The 20060-nt window shown below is 49.2% G+C and overlaps 1 protein-coding gene across 7 annotated transcripts in view; it reads left to right on the top strand.

Moving 5' to 3' along the window:
* Positions 1–20060, top strand: part of ZBTB7C (zinc finger and BTB domain containing 7C) — a 405029-nt gene that overhangs the window by 108235 nt on the left and 276734 nt on the right. The gene's annotated exons all lie outside the window — the stretch shown is intronic.

Raw genomic sequence — 20060 nt, 5'->3', positions numbered from 1 at the left:
TCTTTTTAGAGCCACACCTGCAGCATATGCACGTGTGTTCCCAGGCTAGCGGTCGAATCAGAGCTGCAACTTCCAGCCCACACCACAGCTATAGCAACTTGGGGTCTGAGATGTATCTGCGACCTACACCACAGCTCACAGCAATGCTGGATCCTTAACCCACTGTGCGAGGCCAGGGATCATACCTGCATCCTCACAGACACTATGTCAGGTTCTTAATCCCCTAAGCCACAGGGGGAACTCTGATAATTCCTTTTTAAAAAGATTAATGGTAAGAGTACCTGCTACATGGAAAGATGCACCAAACATGGCATCTAGGACAGGCATTTGCATAGGAGAAGGGATGCCTGTTGTTACAGAAGGAGGCGTCAGAACGTGAAGGTGGTGTGATTAGAGCGGGCCTTGTAATTTGCTTGGAAGGCTCTAAGGGCAATAAATACCACAGTAATAAGTCGTTGCAATTGGAAGGGATCCAACCTGAGTCTGGGACCTGGCAGTCTGTTCCGTCATTGCCCCTCACCAGCCCTGGGTCTGGGCAAGTCCTTTTCAGCCAGGAAAGAAAGTTCTGTGCTGCCAGCCTGCCATTTTAGTAGGTAGTGTTTGACATTTGATGGTGACAGTGTGAGAAGTAATTAGTCGTTTTCTGCCATTGGGCGTGCGAGGAAGCCACTGGCTCTTTAAGCTCAGAGTCACAGAGTGCGTAGTCTAGAAGGGGGCTTAGCATTCATCAGCCCCTCGTTTTATAGGGTGGAAGCTGAGGTCCTGGAGGCCCCAAACCTGCCCCGAGTGGAGTTTGTATTAAGACAGGCACCAGGCCTATTGTTGGAGGCTTACCATGTCATTAATGGGATTTGGAGCAATTACAGGGACAGTAAAACCCCTCGTTTGTTTCTGGTGCCAGGCCTGAGATTCCTTAGGAGGGTGGAGTGGGAGGGCGGGTGGAGGGGGCGGGGAGGTGGTAAGAAGGTGGCAGGTATTTGGCAAATCATCTCTTGCCGGCCCTGCTCCTTGGAACGCTGGCTAACATTTTTATACTGTGCGCCTCAAAGGATTCCGGTGCAATGTGCGTATCTGCCCAAGGTGCCTCACCTAGTTTTCCTCTGGGGCTAAGTCTCGTTGGCTTTTAATGCTGGGCTGTAAAGTGCTTGCTTTTCTGTTTTTTTCTTTGGCAGCGAACACCCAACTAGGAAATCATAAAAATCGGCATCATTCTAGGGAGGGAGTTGTTGCACTTTCTGGGGCCTGGGGACAATTGCTGAGCCAGAGCTGAGCAGTCACTGATTGGGGAGTTGGGGGGAAGGGGATTGGTATGTGATGAGAAGATCCACACACATGTCTGTCTGAGTTTTTGCAGCCCTATGGTATTCCGTGTCAGACCCTCCTGAATTTATTCATTCATTCCACTGATATTTATTGAGCATCTATTATTTCCTAGTCATTGTGTGAACTGGTAAGACAAAAGGTGTTGGCTGTGGGATGGTGGTGATGGTTGCATGACAATGCGAATGTCCTTAATGCCACCAAACTGTACATATAAGTGTGTTAAGCGGTAATTTTTTTTTTTTTTTTTTTTTTAGCTTTTTAGGGCTGCACCTGAGGCATATGGAAGTTCCCAGGCTAGGGGTTGAATCAGAGCTACAGCTGCCGGCCTATACTGCAGCCACAGCCACGCAGGATCCAAGCCATATCTTCGACCTACGCCACAGCTCACAGCAACACTGGTTCCTTAACCCACTAAGCGAGGCCAGGGATCAAACCCACAACTTCATGGTTCCTAGTCGGATTTGTTTCCGCTGCACCACCATGGGACTCTTGCATCACGGTTTTCTTAATGTTGCCTGTAGATGGGTCATTCAGGCCCTTGCCCGAGGGGCCAAGGAGAGCCTGGATCAGTGACTTCAGCTCTCTTGGCCTCAGTTTCTCTATCTTAGGAGGCCGTGGGCACTTGTGGTGGAGGACGTGGAAAGCATTTAGCCACCGGCCTGGCCTGCAGTGACCCTGTAATTGTCACTTTGCCTATCACCACTCATTTGGGTGTTAGCCTATCCTGGCTTATAAAGAAACATGCATTATAATAATAATAGTAAGTATTATTATTATTCTTTGCTTTTTAGGACGGCACTTGCAACATATGGAAGTTCCCAGGCTAGGGGTCTAATCGGAGCTGTTGCTGCCGGCCTACACCACAGCAACAGCAGTGCCAGATCCGAGCTACATCTTCAACTTACACCATAGCTCACAGCAAGGCAGGATCCTTAACCCACTGATCAAGGCCAGGGATCAAACCTCATCCTCATGGTTCATAGTTGGGTTCATTACCACTGAGCCACAACGGCAGCTTCCTAAACATGCCTTATTATTTAACGTTTCCCTCATGTTAATATTCTCCCCACTTGGATTACAAGGAGAGGGGTACCACCTCTTCCTATCCCTGCAGTGTCTCCCATGGTGCTGAGCACATGGCAGGTGCCCGGCATGAATTGTATGTAAAGCCGTGGTCTGGCCAGTCTTTCCGAGGGTTCGCTTTTAATTCACTGGCAGAGCAGTCCTTCTCCAGTCCTCTGGGGCCAGGACCACCTCGGGAGGATCCACCCTGTGTGAATCCAAGATCCCCGGCAGCTCTTTTAACGCTTTCCTTTTGGCACCATCGCTCTGGCTCTTCAGATGGTCTCAGGCAGCGATGGCCAGGTCACCCAGCAACAGCCGTTCAGATAATTACACGGGTTTCAAATTGTTCACCACTTTGCATCCTCAAAGCAATTTCAGAATCAATTTGAGGTTTGACAGGGAGCCGGTGGAGGTCTCACAAACCTGGGATGGTGCGCGGGGGCCTGCTTAGTGCTCGTTATAATTCCAGCGGCGGGAGCCGTGCACCTGGGTAACAGGGGCCCTGTCCTCTCTTGCAACTCAGGGAAGAAAATCAATCAATCAATCAATGAGAGCACACCTAATTAAAGGTAACAAAGGCTCGGGGCGCTTCATCCCTCTCCGCGCTATCAGGCCTGTGGAGCGCCAGAAGGAAAACCAGCCTTGTCTCGAACAGGATTAAAATGAAGTCCCAGTGCCAGAAATCAAATCTAGCAAGACTAGCTTTTTTTGAACAACAGGTACCTACCCCACACTGGAGCAGAAAATCGTTTCCCAGGTGCAGCCTTAAAATGGGTCTAGATGGTTACTCGACTCTCACGAGAGTAAAAACTCCAGGCTGCCCCTGTTTTGTGACTGGGGCACCCTTACCCCTCCTGCAGTGGAGTAGGACACTAAGAGGGGCAGTCTGGCTTATGCTTTGTGCTCGCAGGCTCTGCATGCAGAGGCTGCAAAGTGCAGCGGTCAAGGTGTGGGCTCCAGAGACAGATGGCCTGGGTTCCCACCTGGCTCTGCCAGTCACTAGTTGCCCTGACCGAGGGACTTGAGGCCAACTGCCCCAAGATCTTCACCTGCAAAATGGGAGTGGTCATAGCTCCCACCTTGTGTAATCCCAACGTGGAAGGATTACACAAGTTAACATGTGTGTGAGAGGCTGGAAACAGCACCTGGCATGGTGTAAAATCTCGCCACTCTTATCACAGAACGAATTAGGCAACCCTAGGTCGCCCTGACTAGGCAACCGCTAAAGCCACCCTTGGCTTTGCCAGGAGCAAGAAGAGTTGATTTAGGGTTCTGCTTGGCCAAAGGAATACTACAGAGACCCAGAAGGGCGAGTTAACCCAGGTTACAGAGCAGAGTGGACGTGGAGTGAACCTAGAATCAAGGCCTCATTGCCCCCCAACCCCCGTCCCCCCCCAGGTCTCCAACCTTCTAATGAGCCTTGCTGAGGTCTTTCACTCTTCCTCTGGTCTCACAGCCAAGACAAACCCAAAGTATCAGGCCTGCGTAACTTTGAATTTGAACAGGGTCAACTCCTTCAGCTGCAAGAATGAACTTGTAGAGTGTCAGGAACCTCTCATGGCTTGGCCAGGTATTTGGGGATTTGGGGAGGGCCCTGCTGTCACACCACATGGTGTTTGTCTTCTCAATCTTTCTTTCCCACCCACCCATCCTTGGAGATGCTTTGGGATTAAAGGATCAGCGGAGTGTCTGAGACCTCGTCAAAGGTGGGGTGACGAGTCTTTGGCGGTTATCTTTCATTTTGGACACCTTAGAGCAGACTGTTAGGGCTGGCTTATCTCCTCCCCCTCCTCCAGTCTAATGAGAGAGCAAGTCAAGAGCCAAGATGCACACACAATATCACTAGGTACATGCAAGTCAGGAACTTCAAAGATGCCCTCCACCAGGGTTGCAAATTGGTCTTGTTGCACAGGTGCAGGTTGAAGCCCTCCTGGTGGTAGAAAAGGTGAAGGAGAGGGAAGATGGATGCTTCCGGGGCCTGAGCTCTGCTTCTGCCCCTCTAGCACGATGCTGCCTTCATTTTCCCATTTCCTGCATCATTCCCAGCACCAGTGAACATTAACGAGGCTCTAAACTTTGAAAACCAGACTCTGCGATTGGACCGTGGACTCTGGAGTTGCAAAGGGAGGTGGATCCTGATGAGCCCAGACCAGAGGATGCAGCAGCAGATCGAATCCAAAGAACAGAACTACAAATAATAAGTGGCTCACAGACACCTGCCAGGGTCAGAGCTTTACTGGGACTTGTTTGTAGCTGCCAGCAAACTGGATGTCAGTTTTGGAATGTGGGTTTTGGGGGAAGGCCTTTGTGGAGGGATGTTGAGAGGTTCAAGTTCAAATATCCACATCTGGCCAATCCTTTGCCAGTTTGCTAGCTATAGAGCAGACATCGATCTGGCTGGACTTAGCCAGCTCTGTTATTGAACACGTGGCAAAGAGAAAAATTATTTTACCTGCTGGCATTAGTGTTCGTTTAGAGAAGAAACTGCTTTCACTTAAGAACTACCTTGATAGGTCATTTGGGTGAGAGATGAGGCCTTGAGGCCGGGAGTTAGAAAGAGAAAAAAAAATACGTAGATGGAGAAAGTGCTCCTCTGTATAAATACAAGCAGAAATTACGGGGAAAAGGAGGGAGTGGGGGAGGATCCTGGTTGGAGGCCGGGACTGAATTAAAAGAAATGGCCAAGGGAATGTCAAAGAACAGGAGACATCTGTCTGTTCTTTAGTTTAAGATTCCTGGGGGCGCCTCCTCACCCCTTACCTTTGTCTCCAGTGGTGTCTGTGCCTCACCAACCTCTGTGTGTGTGTGTGTGTGTGTGTGTGTGTGTGTGTGTGTGTTGAGAGGGGCCTGGCCTTCCATGCGGAGGATGACAGGACAGAACTGAAGGAGCATCCTCAGCTTGTGGAGGAGGGAGGAGGAATTCCATGACAACCAGAAGTCGCTGGTGGAGGTAAACGAGGGATCAAGCTGAGCGTCGGCTTGCCCACAGGTCCAGAGATAGCAGCGGGAGCCCATCTTTGCCAGATGGGATAAGAGCTGCCTTTCAAATGTTTTCTGAAGCATCCAGCCTTTATTCCCTTAAAGCCTATCCGTCAGGGTGCTGGCTGGTCTCCAGGAGGGTGGCTGGGGCCTCCCTGGTATTGGAGAGCCATGGCAAGCATCTCCTGCCACTGTCCCAGGCCCAGTTCTTTCAAGCCAGCAAAGACAGAGAAATCAAAGTAGAGCCTCACCGTGAAAAGTCAGCATAAGCTGAGATCTAGTAGAAAATGTCCAAGGCTTCTCATCCAGGTCCATCCTGGTTAGTCACTTTCCCCGCAGTGTCCAGGAGAGCTGGCTGTCCAGCCTCGGCTCAGATGTTTCCAGCAGCAGGGGCTTGCTGTGTGGGGGCCCAGACAGTCCCCCTCCCAGGTAACACTCACAGCCAGGGAGTTCTTTTGTGAGGTTCAGCCACATTCTGCACCCACTCCCCGCCCCCACCTCCCACAGTCCCTCCTCATGGCTCTGCACTCAGGCCCCCTTTCTGCACAGACAGCTCTCTTGCCTGCAGCCCGCTGTCCTGTCCTTCGGGTTCTTTTCTGGCTCAATTTCCCTTGTCCCTCCCTGTTCCCCATCTGTCATGGGTGCCCTGGTGCCCGACAACAGGCCGATAATAGCCTTCCTCACTCATGACAAGTAAATTACACTATTGGGTCCTCTGAGGGCATTTGCAGTGGACAGTCAAGAATGGAATTTTTTTTTTTTTTTTTGTCTTTTGTCTTTTTAGGGCCACACCCACAGCATATGGAGGTTCCCAGGCTACAGGTCAAATTGGAGCTGCAGCTGCCGGCCTACGCCACAGCCACAGCAATGCCAGATCTGAGCTGCGTCTGTGGCCTATACCACAGCTCACGGCAATGCCAGATCCTTAACCCACTGAGCAAGGCCAGGGATCGAACTCTCAGCCTCACGGTTACTAGTTGGGTTTGTTAACCACTGAACCATGACGGGAACTCCAGGGATGTTTTTTTTAAGGATCCTGCTATTGTAGTTTAAATATGAGTAAAGATAATCAACTTTTAATGGACATATACAAAATTGGTAGTCTGTGCAGGGTTGTTTTAGGCACAGGAAAAGCCTTTCAGAATCTAACTTATTATTATTATTATTATTATTATTAAATGACTGCACCTGCTGCATATGGAAGTTCCCAGGCTAGGGGCTGAATTGGAGCAGTAGCTGCCGGCCTATGCCACAGCCTCGGGAACTCCAAGAATGGGATTTTTTTTTTCCTGAAAATTCCCTAAAAGCTGGACCAAGACTGTGGCCAGCCCAAGCTCTCTCTGAGGTATGCTCTCTTTGTTGCAAAGCGGACCTGTGGGCTCCTGACCAATACCTGCCCTGGCAGTATCTCTCTAGTTTCCTCCTTGGGCTTCTCCCAGCCTACTTCTGCCCCTCCACTACTTCACAACCACCTTCCAGGCCTGTTTGTTGTATGGACACAGCAACTACTGCTTAAACCTTGTGGTCTGAAGGGCAGTGGGGAAGTTCCTGTTGTGGTGCAGCAGAAACGAACATGACTAGAATCTATGAGGATGAGGGTTTGAACCCTGGCTCGCTCAGTGGGTTGAGGATCTAGCGTTGCTGTGGCCGTGGCGTAGGCTGGCAGCTGTAGTTCTGATTTGACCCCTCGCCTGGGAATCTCCATATGCCATGGCTGTGCCCCTCCCCCCCTAAAGAAAGGCAGTGGGGTGCATGCCCCTTTCAATATCTCCCCCCACCCATTTCCTTTCTGGATGTCACTCAATCCTTGTCACCCCACCTGATCCCACCCCACCCCATCTAGCCCTGCATCTCTCAGGGAGCCTTCCTGCTTAATATCAGCCTGGGGAGTGGAGAGAGCCCTGCCCTGGGGCTGGGAGAGCGGGGCTCTCCTCATGGGCCCTGCCACTCACCAGCTGTGTGGGCTCAGGACTTCAGTAGCCCCAGGTGGAAAATGAGATTGAATTAGATGTCCAGCTCTGACAGCATATGGTTTCCACTTGGGGTAGAAACATCTGTTTTCCTATTCTAAAGCCTGCTCACTCCCTGCTGGTAAAATTCTGTTTCACAAGCTAGGCCGCGTTTACAACTCATTTGCCAGCCAGAGAGGACGGATGTAGCCTGAGACTCACAAAAGATCTACCGGGGGTTTGCATCGCAGGCTTCACACTGAATATCACCTGGGGACCTTTTATAATATACTGATGCTCAGGCCCCGCCCCCAGAGAATCTGAATCCATTGGACTGGGTGGGGCTCAGGCCTCTTTAGGTATTAAAAGCTCCCCGGGTGACCTTAGTGTGTAGCAAAGTGAGAGCTGCTGGTTTTGTGCCTGCTGCTTTCAAGTGCGGTTCTCAAACAGCAGTGTGGTGTCCCCTGGAGCTTGTTAGAAATGCAGATTCTCAGGACCCTCCCCAGACCGCCTAACAGGAATGGGCATGATGATAAGGTTCCAGGGGGTTCCTATGCCATTGAGCATTTGAGACATGTGGCTGTCACCCCATGGATGGTCTTTTAGGATTCCCTTTGCCTCTAGTATGCGGCTTTTTCATCAGTAATCGTAAATCCATTTTGGGTGTATGCGTGACATAAAAAATTTGTGGCCAATGTCAGTTAATATTACTGTGCAGGAAAATGCACATAACATCTGTTCTCTTGCCATGTTTGCTTCTCAAAGGAGCCGAGTTCTCTCTCCCTTCCCACAGGGCCTTTGCACGTGCTGTGTTCCCCCGGTGTCTCCCATCCACTTAACTCTGCCATCCTCCCTTTCACCCAGCTGACTCCTCCTCACCCACAGCTGGACCTAGGGGGACCTTTTTGTCTGACTCACATCCTCTTCCACCCTGATCTCCCATCTCACCCATCCTTCTTCCTGCCTCCCACTCGTTGACACTATAGCCCAGCAATGACAGCTCCCAGGGTTGGGGTGGGGAGCCAGATCTGGCAGTGAGGACATCTGGCTTCAGAATCCACTTGTGTTTTCACCTTCTTTGGCACTTTCCTCATTTTCCTTATGTTTATGTCCACCTCCCTGGGGCTTTATGAGGATCAAGTGGAGTAATGGATACTAAGATGCTTTCTAAAGTATGAAGAATCTATAACTATAAATCATAATCATCCTTATTTGTGTTGGTGGCAGGGAGTGGATGCTGGAGGGGGCCATGAGAATGCCATTAATATCAGCAAGACACAAACCCTTTGCCCCATGATAGTGGAGACAATTTCTTTCTGTCTTTTTTTTTTTTTTTTTAGGGCTGCACCTGCAGCACACGGAAGCTCCCAGTCTAAGGGTCAAATTGGAGCTGCAGCTGCCAGCCTACACCACAGCCACAGCAGTGCTGGATCATTAACCCACTGAGCGAGGCCAGGGATGGAAGCTGTGTCCTCACGGATACTGTTTGGATTCATTACCGCCGAGCCATGAGTTCCCACTGTGGAGACGCATTTCTGTTCCCCATGAATGCTGAGCATTAAATGGTAGAAAGGTCGCCTGGCACAGACCCAGGAGAGCCTCTCCCTCTCCTGTGAGTCATCCTGCTCCCCCATCATTCCTGTTACCAATCGATGCCCTTGCAGCCCTGGGTTGGGGCCTCTAGGGGACACAGGGACAGGACTGGAACATGCCCATCTGCGATTTAGAGGAGAAGGGATGGCGAGGCTGAGTCGGGAAGCCAGGAAAGCCTCTCTGCTCCTTGGACACCAAACAGCCAGCCACTTCCTAATTGTGAATGATTTGGACAAAGCTGCAGTGAAAAATGCACACACATGCAGAGTTATTCTTCTGCTCTTCTTTCCTGGGGGTGGCTTCTGATGGGAGCCCAAGCGCTTGAGGAGAGATCTCCAGAACCAAGGAAGGATGGGAGACCTGGATGCAAGGAGTGGAAAGGGGCCCAGAGACTGAGAATTTGTCACTCCCATCTTGGCCTACAATGGCTGTGGCCTGGCCTTGCTGAGAAGCACTAGTCCCCCAGAGAGCTCCCACAGGGCCTGCCTGCTAGGCACAGTGGGCTGCTGGCTCCTTATCTCTGGGCCTCAGTGGCCTTGTTTGAAAACACTGAATGTGGGGCTGGACTTATCTTTAGGAGGCCGAAGCCCTGAGTGGTAATGATGTGGCACGGGTCTGGGCCTTCAGCAGAGTGCCCAGGACACGGTAGTGAGTCCCTTTGGGTGGTATTCATAATGTGGAGGTGGCTGCCTCAGTCATTCAGGTAGAGAGCGCTGGGCTGCTGGCTGAGCCCCAGCCTGCCGCCTTAGCACCCACAACCATCTCCCCCAAGAAAGAAAGGCTGGCGCCCTTAGAGGGATGAATAATGGGCAGGTGTCCCCAGCTCCAGTTTACAGCAAGACAAAGGAGGCAGCCTCATCTTACAGCTCGTACCTTGACTGTGGAACCCTTAACGCCTAGGGAGAAAAGAGATGGGAGTTTGCGTTTCACAGTGACCAGAGGCATTTAAGGTGTGACATGGGCCGTGCCAAAATTAAGGCACATGTTTTCATTCAGGACCACCTCTGAAGCAGCAAAAAGCCCCATCCGACCTGAGTAACATTTTATCCTCCTAATGAGCGTGTAAACAGAAGGAGGATTGGTGAAGTTAATGTTTCTGCCTTCCTGTAGGGACATTAGCAGGCATTGATTTTTTTCAACTGTGATGTATGCCACTTGCAATGGCTTCTGACTGAAGGGGACAATGCTATTTGGGAGTCTGGGAGGTTTAAAACATCCACAATTGCTTGGTGCCACAGCAATGCCAAGTGTTACTCTAATAGCACCTCATTTGTTAGGATAACAGAGAAATCACTGTGAATGCCTGCCATACTCCAGACAGACTGAGGTGCTGGCTCTCAAACCACCGGATACGTCTTAGCCCAGGAGGGATTGCCTTAGGTAGGCGGGGAGCCAAGGGAGAGGGACAGGAAGGGAAGTGGGGGACTATGAACAGCCAGTGCCTGAGAGAGCCTCTCCCTGGGGAGGGAGGGATGGGTAGAATGGGACCAGGGACATGTCCACAGGGTCCCAACCATATGCGTAATGTTTTATTCCTAAAAGGCAAAACCCAAAGGCAAACATGCCATAAGAGTAAGATGCGATCATGCCAGAGGAGGGTTCAAGGATGTTTGCTATGTGACTCACCATTTGTCAATACATTTGGAGTATTTTCTAAATGAATAAAACTGTAAAAGCAAAAGCCAAGGTATGGGGGGCGGGGGGGGGTTGTTTAGTAAGCCACCATCTGTGTAGAAAAGATTTCACTTAGGACAATGCTGGCAGACGCATAGTGTGGCCCTAGAAGGACTCACAGAATGTGGGCAGCAAAGGTCCCCTCCGCATGCATTATAGGAGAGAAACTTCTTTTCGCTATGTGTTCTTTTACGCTTTCTGGATCTTGTAACATTTCTCTATGTTAGCTGATTTTTAAAAATAACATGATTATATCCAAAGTTAAGGAAAGATGGATAGAGAATTTCTTGCTGTGGCTCAGGCGGGTTACAAACCTGACTAGTATCCACAAGGATGCGGGTTCGATCCCTGGCCTCAGTCAGTAGATTAAGGATCTGACGTTGCTATGCGTTCTGGTGTAGGTCAAAGATCTGAGCTGCATCTGTGAACTATGCTGCAGCTCTCAGCAACACCAGGTCCTTAACCCACTGAGTGAGGCCAGGATGCTCACGAATGCTAGGTTGGATTCTTAACTGTCTGAGCCACAACGGGAACTCCAAGGAGAAATTTTAAAGAAACAAAAGGGAGGGAAGCGATTCATGAAACGCTGGGACTCAGCCTGTGTACTTGGCAGTGACAGTTTAGCAGAGACCCTTTGAGACTTCCTCGGTAAGGAGCCCTTCCCGGGAGCAGCTCCCTGGCGGCACAGAAAGGCAGCCTATAGGACAAGACTATGCCAGGATGCATGGGGTATGTGGGAAGCCCTCTCCTACTCCTGCCCTGGGCCCCCCAGCAATCCAAGAGGCCACTGCTTTGGCTGGCGGCCTGAGTGGGGTGCTAGGTAGTAGGGAAAGGTGGTTGGGCAGGTCCAGGCAATAGGTTCTCTTAGGAAGGAGTCACAGCCCCAGTTGGGCCCTTGGTTAGAGGGAACCCACTGGCCTGGACAGGGCTTCCTTTCTGGGCATTGCCCAGCTGGGTACCAGTGGAGGAAAAGGATTCATGCAATCGAGCAAAAGTAGCTATACCACATGGTCCCCAGGCTAGGACCCTAATTGGCCCAGTGCAACACTCCTCCCTCAGATTTTCAGATATTGGGAAATAGACCCCTTCCCCACCCGTCTCGCCCCACCCACCCCCACAGCTCTGACTTTCTCCTGTACCTGCTGACAGAGTTAGGGAAGAAGTCAAGTCAGGCTTTTTCTTGGGACCAGTCTCAGGCCTGCCATCTTTGACTTCCTTGTGGAGGCTGCTTTAGGCCTCTGGAACCATCTCAGCCCCAAACTGGGCCAGGTGCCTAGAAGGAACGCTGGCAAGCTTTACTGAATTGAATTTGACTGCTGAGAGCCACTGGCTCCCTCAAGCTAAAAACCGTGCAGCTTAAATCTTCCCAGGCTTGGGTCCTAGAAGTCCAGCTAGAGAAGGGAGAAGCTTCCAGCTCCTGGCCATCACTGACTCCCACCCTCCTCATGGACATGGAGGAAGCATCTGGAAGGAGCACCGGACTGAGGTCCCCCAGGACCAGGAATTTAGTCTTACCCTTGCTCACACAAAATATTGAAAATTGTCAGGGCTAAGCCCCAGGGGGAATGGTGATAGCCATCACCTAGAGCAACTGCTCTCAAAGTGTGGACCCTGGACCCGCAGCATCATTGACCTGAGAGCTTATTGGGATGCAGATTTTCAGGCCCCACCCTGGACCCGTAGGTGGGGCCCGGCACCCTTGTTTGCCCAGACTGCCGGTCATCCTAGTGGACAGTGGAATCTGAGACCTGGGCTTCTTCCCTCTGGAGGAGGAGGGAAGGGCCAAGTCTGGCTCAGAGAGCTTCCTGAGAAAAGCTGACTTTTATGTTCAACCCTGGAACACCTTTTCATCTTCTCTTTGACCTTGAGGAGCAGGATGCCTGAGTGGGGATATATCCCATCCGCTATCCTGCAGCAAGCTGGCAGTGGGTAGAGACCAGGCCTCTGGTTCAGTTGCTTAAGTTGTATAATGAAAGGGATGCTGGTTAATGGCAGGGTGGTAAGTGCAGGGGACGTTACAGATTCTGCAGGGAATGATCCAAGTTGAAATTTCGGAAACCAATAGCTTACTCAACTGACTTATGGAGCAACGATAACCTTTCCTGCCACACCCAATGGGGCTGCTCTGAGTTCAGCTGAAAGAACTGCCTTGCAGGGATGCAAGGGGGTGAAGGCCTCTGTGTGGGGACAGACAGTGACCAGGGAGGGGCCAGTTTTGGCTGTGTGGAAGCCGGAGGCCAGGCAGGGCAGTGGAACGCTTGGCCCAATGTGAGGGCCCTGCCTGGTTGGTGGGTGGAAGGGAGCCGAGTGCCGTGTCCATCTTAGTGGGTAGAGAGGCCCCTGCCCAGCATAGCCTTGCAGCAAATGGCCTTGTTCCAGGCTGCTTCCAGCCCCGCAAGAGCTACAAGGACAGCTGGGAATTGTGCTTCCTTTCCAGCTCCAGCACCAGAGGAGCTGGCCTGGGGCACCTGTCAAGGGGATCAACGTTTGGAGGCCCATGTTAAAATGTGAGCCAAGCTAGGAACAGACAAAAACTCACCTGGGACTAGGGCCTGGGGAGTGGAGGGGAGTGCACAGGATTAATTTAATTAAGTCCTGCTTTGGGGCCTAGGCTAAATTTAGCAGCTGCCTGGGCTGCTGGTGTGACTCCTTCCAGGCAACTACCTCCCATCTGCCCCATTGTGTATCCTGCAGGTGATTAATTAATGCCAGGCCAGAATGTGCGGACCCACCTACCGATTGCTTGGTCCTCTCTGCAACCTGTGCTAAAGGTTTCTTCCTGGGTTCCAGGGGGTGGTACATCTGAAACACCAGAGCAACGCTCGCTCTTCTCCAGGGAGGTAAACATTTCATCCTTTCTCATGACTCCTATAGTGGCTGCAGCACCTGGCCAAGCAAGCACGGCCTCCCTCGTGGGCCTGGATCTCTAGCTGGTTTCATGTCATTGTTCTCAGGGGAGCCAAAAGATGTTGAAGAATGGTAGCAGTGCTGGACTGAATGAATGACTGATACTGCTAGACTTTTGTGACTGAAGCTCAGAGGGAATAGGTGAGAGGTTCTCGTGCTACAATTTTTTCTTCCAATTCTACACTCCCCCCCCCTTTTTTGTCTTTTTAGAGTTGCACCCATGGCATATGGAAGTTTGAAGGCTAGGAGTCTAATCGGAGCTGCAGCTGCCAGCCTACACCACAGCCATGGCAGTGCCAGATCTGAGCCGCATCCACCACTTAACGCCAAAGCTTTTGGCAATGCCAGATCCTTAACCCACTGATTGAGGCCAGGGAGTGAACCCTTCTCCTCATAGAGACTAGTCAGCTTCTTAACCTGCTGAGCCAGAATGGGAACTCCTTTCACTTTCCTCCTTTGATAATTCGTACTTGGTCTCTTCAATGTTTGGACTGTTTTTTTTTTTTCTCCTCCTTATTTGGGGGCCATTCTGAAGTTTGTCAGTATCTCTGCCAGATTGAACCAGTGTCCAAAAGAGAAGGAGATGAGATGGGAGGTGATGTGAATACCAGTAAATACCAAGTGATGGTTTACGATGGAGAGGATTCTTTTATTCATTTACCAAATCTTTATTGAGGGTCTGCAGGCCTTGTGCTAACAGAGAAGCTGCAGTACTGAGCTAGGCACAGTTCCTGCCTGCAGGGAGTTGACCATCTAGTGAGATTAGACCCAAGGCAAGCCAGTTACTGCTGGGGGATGTATCAGCTTGGTGCTGGCCTCTGGGTAAGGGATCAGTAATTAATTAGTAGCTGTCAGGGCGCAGTTGATTTCACAGCTTCATGCTATGAGCTGGGCTAAGTGGATGAAGTCATGTAAGAGTTTTTTCTTTCTTGTTTTTAAAGCTGTTTTTCATACCACTTCTTGGGCGCATCTCTCCTGTCTGTGTCAACTCTTGGGTAGGTCCCTTCAGTCTTCTGGTTTCACCCAGGTATGAATAAAGAGCATTGTTTTCAAATATTGAAAGTCCAGCCCAGCTTAAAAGCCACACCCCCATCTCTCACTTCATGTTCAGTCCCAGCCTCCTTGCCCACCCTCTCCTCACCCCTAGGTCCCTGCCCGGGTTTGGAATCTGCAGAAGAGCATGGATAGCATCTTTTCTCTCTGCTTGCCTGTCTCCTTCTCTCTTGCCAGCTGCTGTTTCTGGCTTCTCCAAGGTCAAGTTCAGGAGAAGGGGGTTGGAAGAAGAAAGCTGAGTCTTTGGTAGCTGAATTGGGTATAAAACCGGGCCCTTCTGGGAGGCAGGTGCCTCACCACAAACTGTTTCTCTTCTAGGTGCTGTAGTGGGTCTGGGCAGCTTGGAGCTTGGAAACGGAGTGGCTCATAGTGAAAAGCTTTGGAGTCAGACAAGCCTAGTCCCAGACCCTCACTCTGTCCTCACTAGTGGTAGGATCTTGGGCAAGTGACTTAAAGTCTCTGACCTTCAGTGTTCCCCGCCATAGAATAGGGTGATATTCCTGCTTCCCAGAGGAATTATGGACGTTCATGGTAACGTATATGCAGTGATGGAGACCTTGTGCGTGTGTAAGATGGCAGCAAATTTTAAGAGGCTGAATCCCCTCTTAGAGTTTTTGATAGCAGAGACCTGACATGCTCTATGGTCTGAGTTAGGCCTGCCCTCAGACTCTAGTAGGCTTGACTTATCCCCTAACTGCTGTTTTCCCTTTCCAGCCCCCTCCTCACCCCACAGTGACACCACTCCTTAGTCAAAAGCACTGGGAATTAACTTTGACGGCAGTGATCATAATGGCTATGGTTATGGAGCAGTGCAATATTTTGATTCCTTATAGGTCCAGGAATATAAACGATGTTAAAGCACTGTGCACGCCTGCAATGCCACATAAACGTAAAGATGATTTCGCAACAACCAGGTCAGATGCCACCCATCCCAGTGAAGGAGGAGACTGTGGGTTTCGGGAGCATGGGTTGCATTCAGTTTTCTCTGGGGCTGATGCCAATTTACCACTTCAGTTTCCCTTGATTTTAATCTCAGGGGGAATAAGCCTCTTTTAGGGGCTAGCTTTCCTGGTTCGTTGGATCCAGGCCAACTATCTAGAGGGAGATTCAGCTGTCTTTCCTTTTCCATCCCCAGAGGCTTGGCTCTCCAGCTCCCCTCGCTACCGTCCCTGAGTTAGTGGAACCACCTAGAAATAAAAGGGACAACACCTTGGACAGGAAGTGGCCATTTCTATAAAATTTGGCTGATTCATGATCTAAGGCTGCTAAAATGCCCTGTTGACTAGAGGGATCCTCTTCGGCCAAACCCTCTAAACTTAGTGGGGGTGTGTTCTCACCGATGCTGGCCAGAGCGCTAATCTGACGGCTCCTTTCCAGTGTGTCCTGAAAGCAGAAAGTTTGGTAGTGACTGCTGTAGAGTTCAGGCTAGGGAGAGTTGATCAGGCTGCCAATGTTTTTGACCTTCCAAGCAGATAACTATTACCTGGGAGCCTCTCATTTTAGAAAGTCTGGAGCATGTTCTTCTCACCATTTCTAGGAAGTAATGTGCATTTGATATGCTGGCTTGGACCAGGAATTCTGACCTTCAGCTACTTTTTCTAGGTGCCTATCTGGAGGAGGAGGAGGGCACCCCTGTCAGGGGAGGTGGCAGGGGAGGGGTATGAAAGCCCAGTGGAACCCCTGCACGGTTTTTCCCAGGCCATCCTGGCTGTAATCCCCTGGAGCATGCGGGAGGGGCCATCTGTTTGATGGCCAAACATTTTCTTCCTTTCTTTTTCTTTTTTTGCTTTTTAGGGCTGAACACGTAGCACATGGAAGTTCCCAGGCTAGGGGTCGAATCAGAGCTGCAGCTGCTGGCCTACACCAAAGCCACAGCAATGCCAGATCCGAGCCGCATCTCCAACCTACACCGCCGCTCATGGCAACGCAGGATCCCCGGCCCACGGTACGAGGCCAGGGATCGAACCCACATCCTCATGGATACTAGTCAGGTTCTCTCCCGCTGCACCATGACTGGAATTCCCACCAAACATTTTCTACGGAAAGAAGATGGGGCCTTGCTTTCCTCAGCAGGGAAGAACGTGTGGGCCTAGGAGATGTGGGCCGGGCACAAAGCTGACTAATGATTTGGCTCGGGGCATGTTCTTTTTCTTTTTCCAGCAACAAGCCTTGTTGCCTGCCCAGGGCAGGAAACACAAGCTGTCCCCCAGTCCCCCTGTATATTCCTAATGACCCTCAGAAATACCTCAGGGGAGCAGTTCTGCTCAGCAACCCAAGATAATTAGGGTCTGGCCTGCAGCAAGTGAATCAGAGAGTAAGACAGACTCTTCATGGCCACGCTACCACCTGGCTTGAAGGTTGCAAACTCCTTCCACCCACAGGAGCCATTGCCCACCTTCCCCCTCCCACCCCCCCACAGAGGTGTGTTATTCTCAGGGGTGTAGGCAGCCCAAAGGCAGCGAGGTTGGGCAGATTTCCGAGGGCCCTGGCACCGAGGCTTGTGGAGCTCAGAACACATAGCCCTGAGGTTCCTGTTGTGGCTCAGCAGGTTAAGAACCTGACTGGTATTCAGGAGGACTCGGGTTGGATCCCTGGCCTCACTCAGTGGGTTAAGGATCCGGTGTTGCTGAGGGCTGTGGTGTAGGTTGCAGATAAGGCTTGGATCTGTCATTGCTGTGGCTGTGTCATAGGCTGGCAGTTGCACCTCTGATTTGACCCCTAGTGCCTTGGGAACTTCCATATGCTACAAGAGCAGCCTAAAAAGCAAAAAAAAAAAAAAAAAAAAGAATGTGTAGCTCCAGCCAGAAACCATGGAAGTGGCGTGGAGCCTTCCACGGTCCTGTGGAAGGCATAGGCACTCATCACATGCTAAATTCTCTAAATGAATGACTTCTTTGAAAGCACACAGTCACCCCAAAAGGAGGTAGGAGCATAGCTGTTATAACGCTTATTTTCACAAGTGTGGAAACTGGACCTTAGCAAGATTAGGTGACCAGAGTACCTAAAATACCTCTCCAAATTCCTGTATGTAGGCATCAAGTTTATTCATTTAAACTACTGCCTTTCATTGTGTGAACATCTACAGTGTAACTCTCTTGGGTGGTAACTACCGTTATGGTTAGTGTATGCCCTCCTAGGATTTTTCTTTGCCCAAATGTACACCCAGGTCCACATAAGGCCGGGAGGTCCGTATGTAGTTCTGTGTGTGTGTATGTACCCCAGAATGTAATTTCCATGTGGGTTGGAATTTTTTGTATTTTTTGATCATCGTCGTATCCTCAGCACTTAGAAGTATGCCTGGCCCACGGTAGTTGAATGAATGCATATTATAAATACATAATTATGTTTTGTGGTGTTTAAAAAAATATCATATTCCATTTTCTGCTTGGTTTTCTTTGCTTAACTGAATACCCTTCTGTGACAATATGTATAGGTCTGCCTCATTCTTTTCCATTGCTGCATACTACTTCATAGATCATCAAACCATTCTCTTGTTGAAGAACATGTAATTGCATCTAATTCTTTTGCTGTCCCAGTGCTGTAATTAATATCTTTGAACTTGTCTCCTGGCATATAAGTATGAGAGACTAGAAATGCAGAACATACCTGGAAGTGAATTTGCTGGGTCTTAGGAGACACATGTATTTATTTTATTTTATTTTGTTTTGTTTTGTTTTATTTTATTTTATTTTATTTTATTATTTTTTTTTTCTTTGTCAGCTGCACCCACAGCATATGGAAGTTCCTGGTCCAGGGATTGAATCCAAGCTGCAGCTGTTACCTACATGACAGTTGCAGCAACACCAGATCCTTAACTTACTTCTCCACAGTGGGAACTCATATTTATTGATTTCATGTTACCCGCTTTCTATAGTTTTTTCTTTTTTTCCTTTTTTGTCTTTTTAATGGATATGGAGTAAGATTTATTTCTTGAAACAGTTTATAAAAATAACATGTCAGGGCTTGTGCAAAAGTGAAGGAAGAAATAGAAACAAACAAACCAAAAGCCCTCAAAAATCCTGATGAAATAAACTTAAAAAAAAAAAAGAAAGAAAGAAACAGAAACAGAAAAGAATGAGTTGGTCACTGGAGAAATTATTACTCTTGAGAGAAAACATTTCCTTATAATTCTGTGTGAAATGAAAGGTAGTCACATTTACATATGATAATAGTTAATAGAAACCTTCAACACTGGAGGCAAGAACTGGTCCACATAATCAGCTAGAATAAAGCATTTTCTAAACTGTTAACAAGGCTCAGACAATGAAACACTCTTGTGTTTCAACAGAACTCTTGGGTTCATTGTTGAGAAAATATCCAGCAGCCCAATTCCGGTGCTTTTTAAAAAACCTAATTATGGAGTTCCTGTCGTGCCTCATTGGTTAATGAACCCGACTAGTAACCATGAGGTTTCAGGTTTGATCCCTGGCCTCACTCAGTGGGTTAAGGATCCGGCATTGGTGTGAGCTGTGGTTGTAGGTCGAGGATGCAGCTGGGATCCTGAGTTGCTGTGGCGTAGGCCAGCAGCGAAAGCTCTGATTGACCCCTAGCCTGGGAACCTCCATATGCTGCAGGTCCGGTCCTAAAAAGACAAAAAGACAAACAAAAAAACACCTAATTACATTCTTTGCAACAGTGCGTGAGCATTCCCACTTATCCTCATCAATTACTATGCAGTGGATGGGAAGTGGCATTGCATTGCCTTGATTGGCCAGAAAATATCAATCAGCAGTTTCCACTTTTTGATTTCAATAGATTCTGTGTTTTTAACACTAAGTGATATCTATTTTTCAAATATTTCTAGTTTTTTTTTCAGGTGTACAGTAATACGATTGAGGTATGTGTTGACTTTATAACTAGCAACCTCCCTATTCTTATTAATTTTTTTTTTTTTTTTTTTGCCTGTCTTTTTAGGGCCACACCTGTGGCATATGGAGGTTCCCAGGCTAGGGGTCGAATTAGAGCCGTAGCCACCGGCCTACGCCAGAGCCCCAGCAACTCAGGATCTGAGCCGCATCTGCAACCTACACTGCAGCTCATGGCAATGCCTGATCCTTAACCCACTTAGCGAGGCCAGGGATCGAACTCGCAACCTCATGGTTCCTAGTCGGATTCGTTGACCACTGTGCCACGACGGGAACTCCATGTTTTTATTAATTCTAAAACATTGTTGTAAGTTCTTTTTCATCTCTGTAGAAGATTATGTCATGTTCAAAAGTGATAGTTTTGTTTTCTTACTTTCCAATTTTTATATCCTTTATTTCTTTTTCTTGCCTTAATGTACTAGCTAGGGATGTCCAGTACAGAGTTGAATAAAGGCAGAGATGATGGACAGCTTGCATTGTTCCTGATGTTAAAGTGAATGCTCCAAGTATGGCACCATTAAGTATCACGGTTGCAGTATTAGATGACCTTTATCAGGTTAGGGAAGCTGCATTCAATTCTTAACAGCTAAAAGTTTAATCAGGAGTAACTGTTAACATTTTACCATATGCTTTTTTACCCCTCTTCTGTGAT

The sequence above is a fragment of the Sus scrofa genome, chromosome 1 (genome assembly GCF_054392235.1).
Source record: "Sus scrofa isolate SSC_HxYL_T2T_F1_AM1 chromosome 1, Sscrofa_HxYL_maternal_Yorkshire_Landrace_v2.0, whole genome shotgun sequence".
NCBI lineage: Eukaryota > Metazoa > Chordata > Mammalia > Artiodactyla > Suidae > Sus > Sus scrofa.
This window is presented reverse-complemented; position numbering and strand designations above follow the sequence as displayed.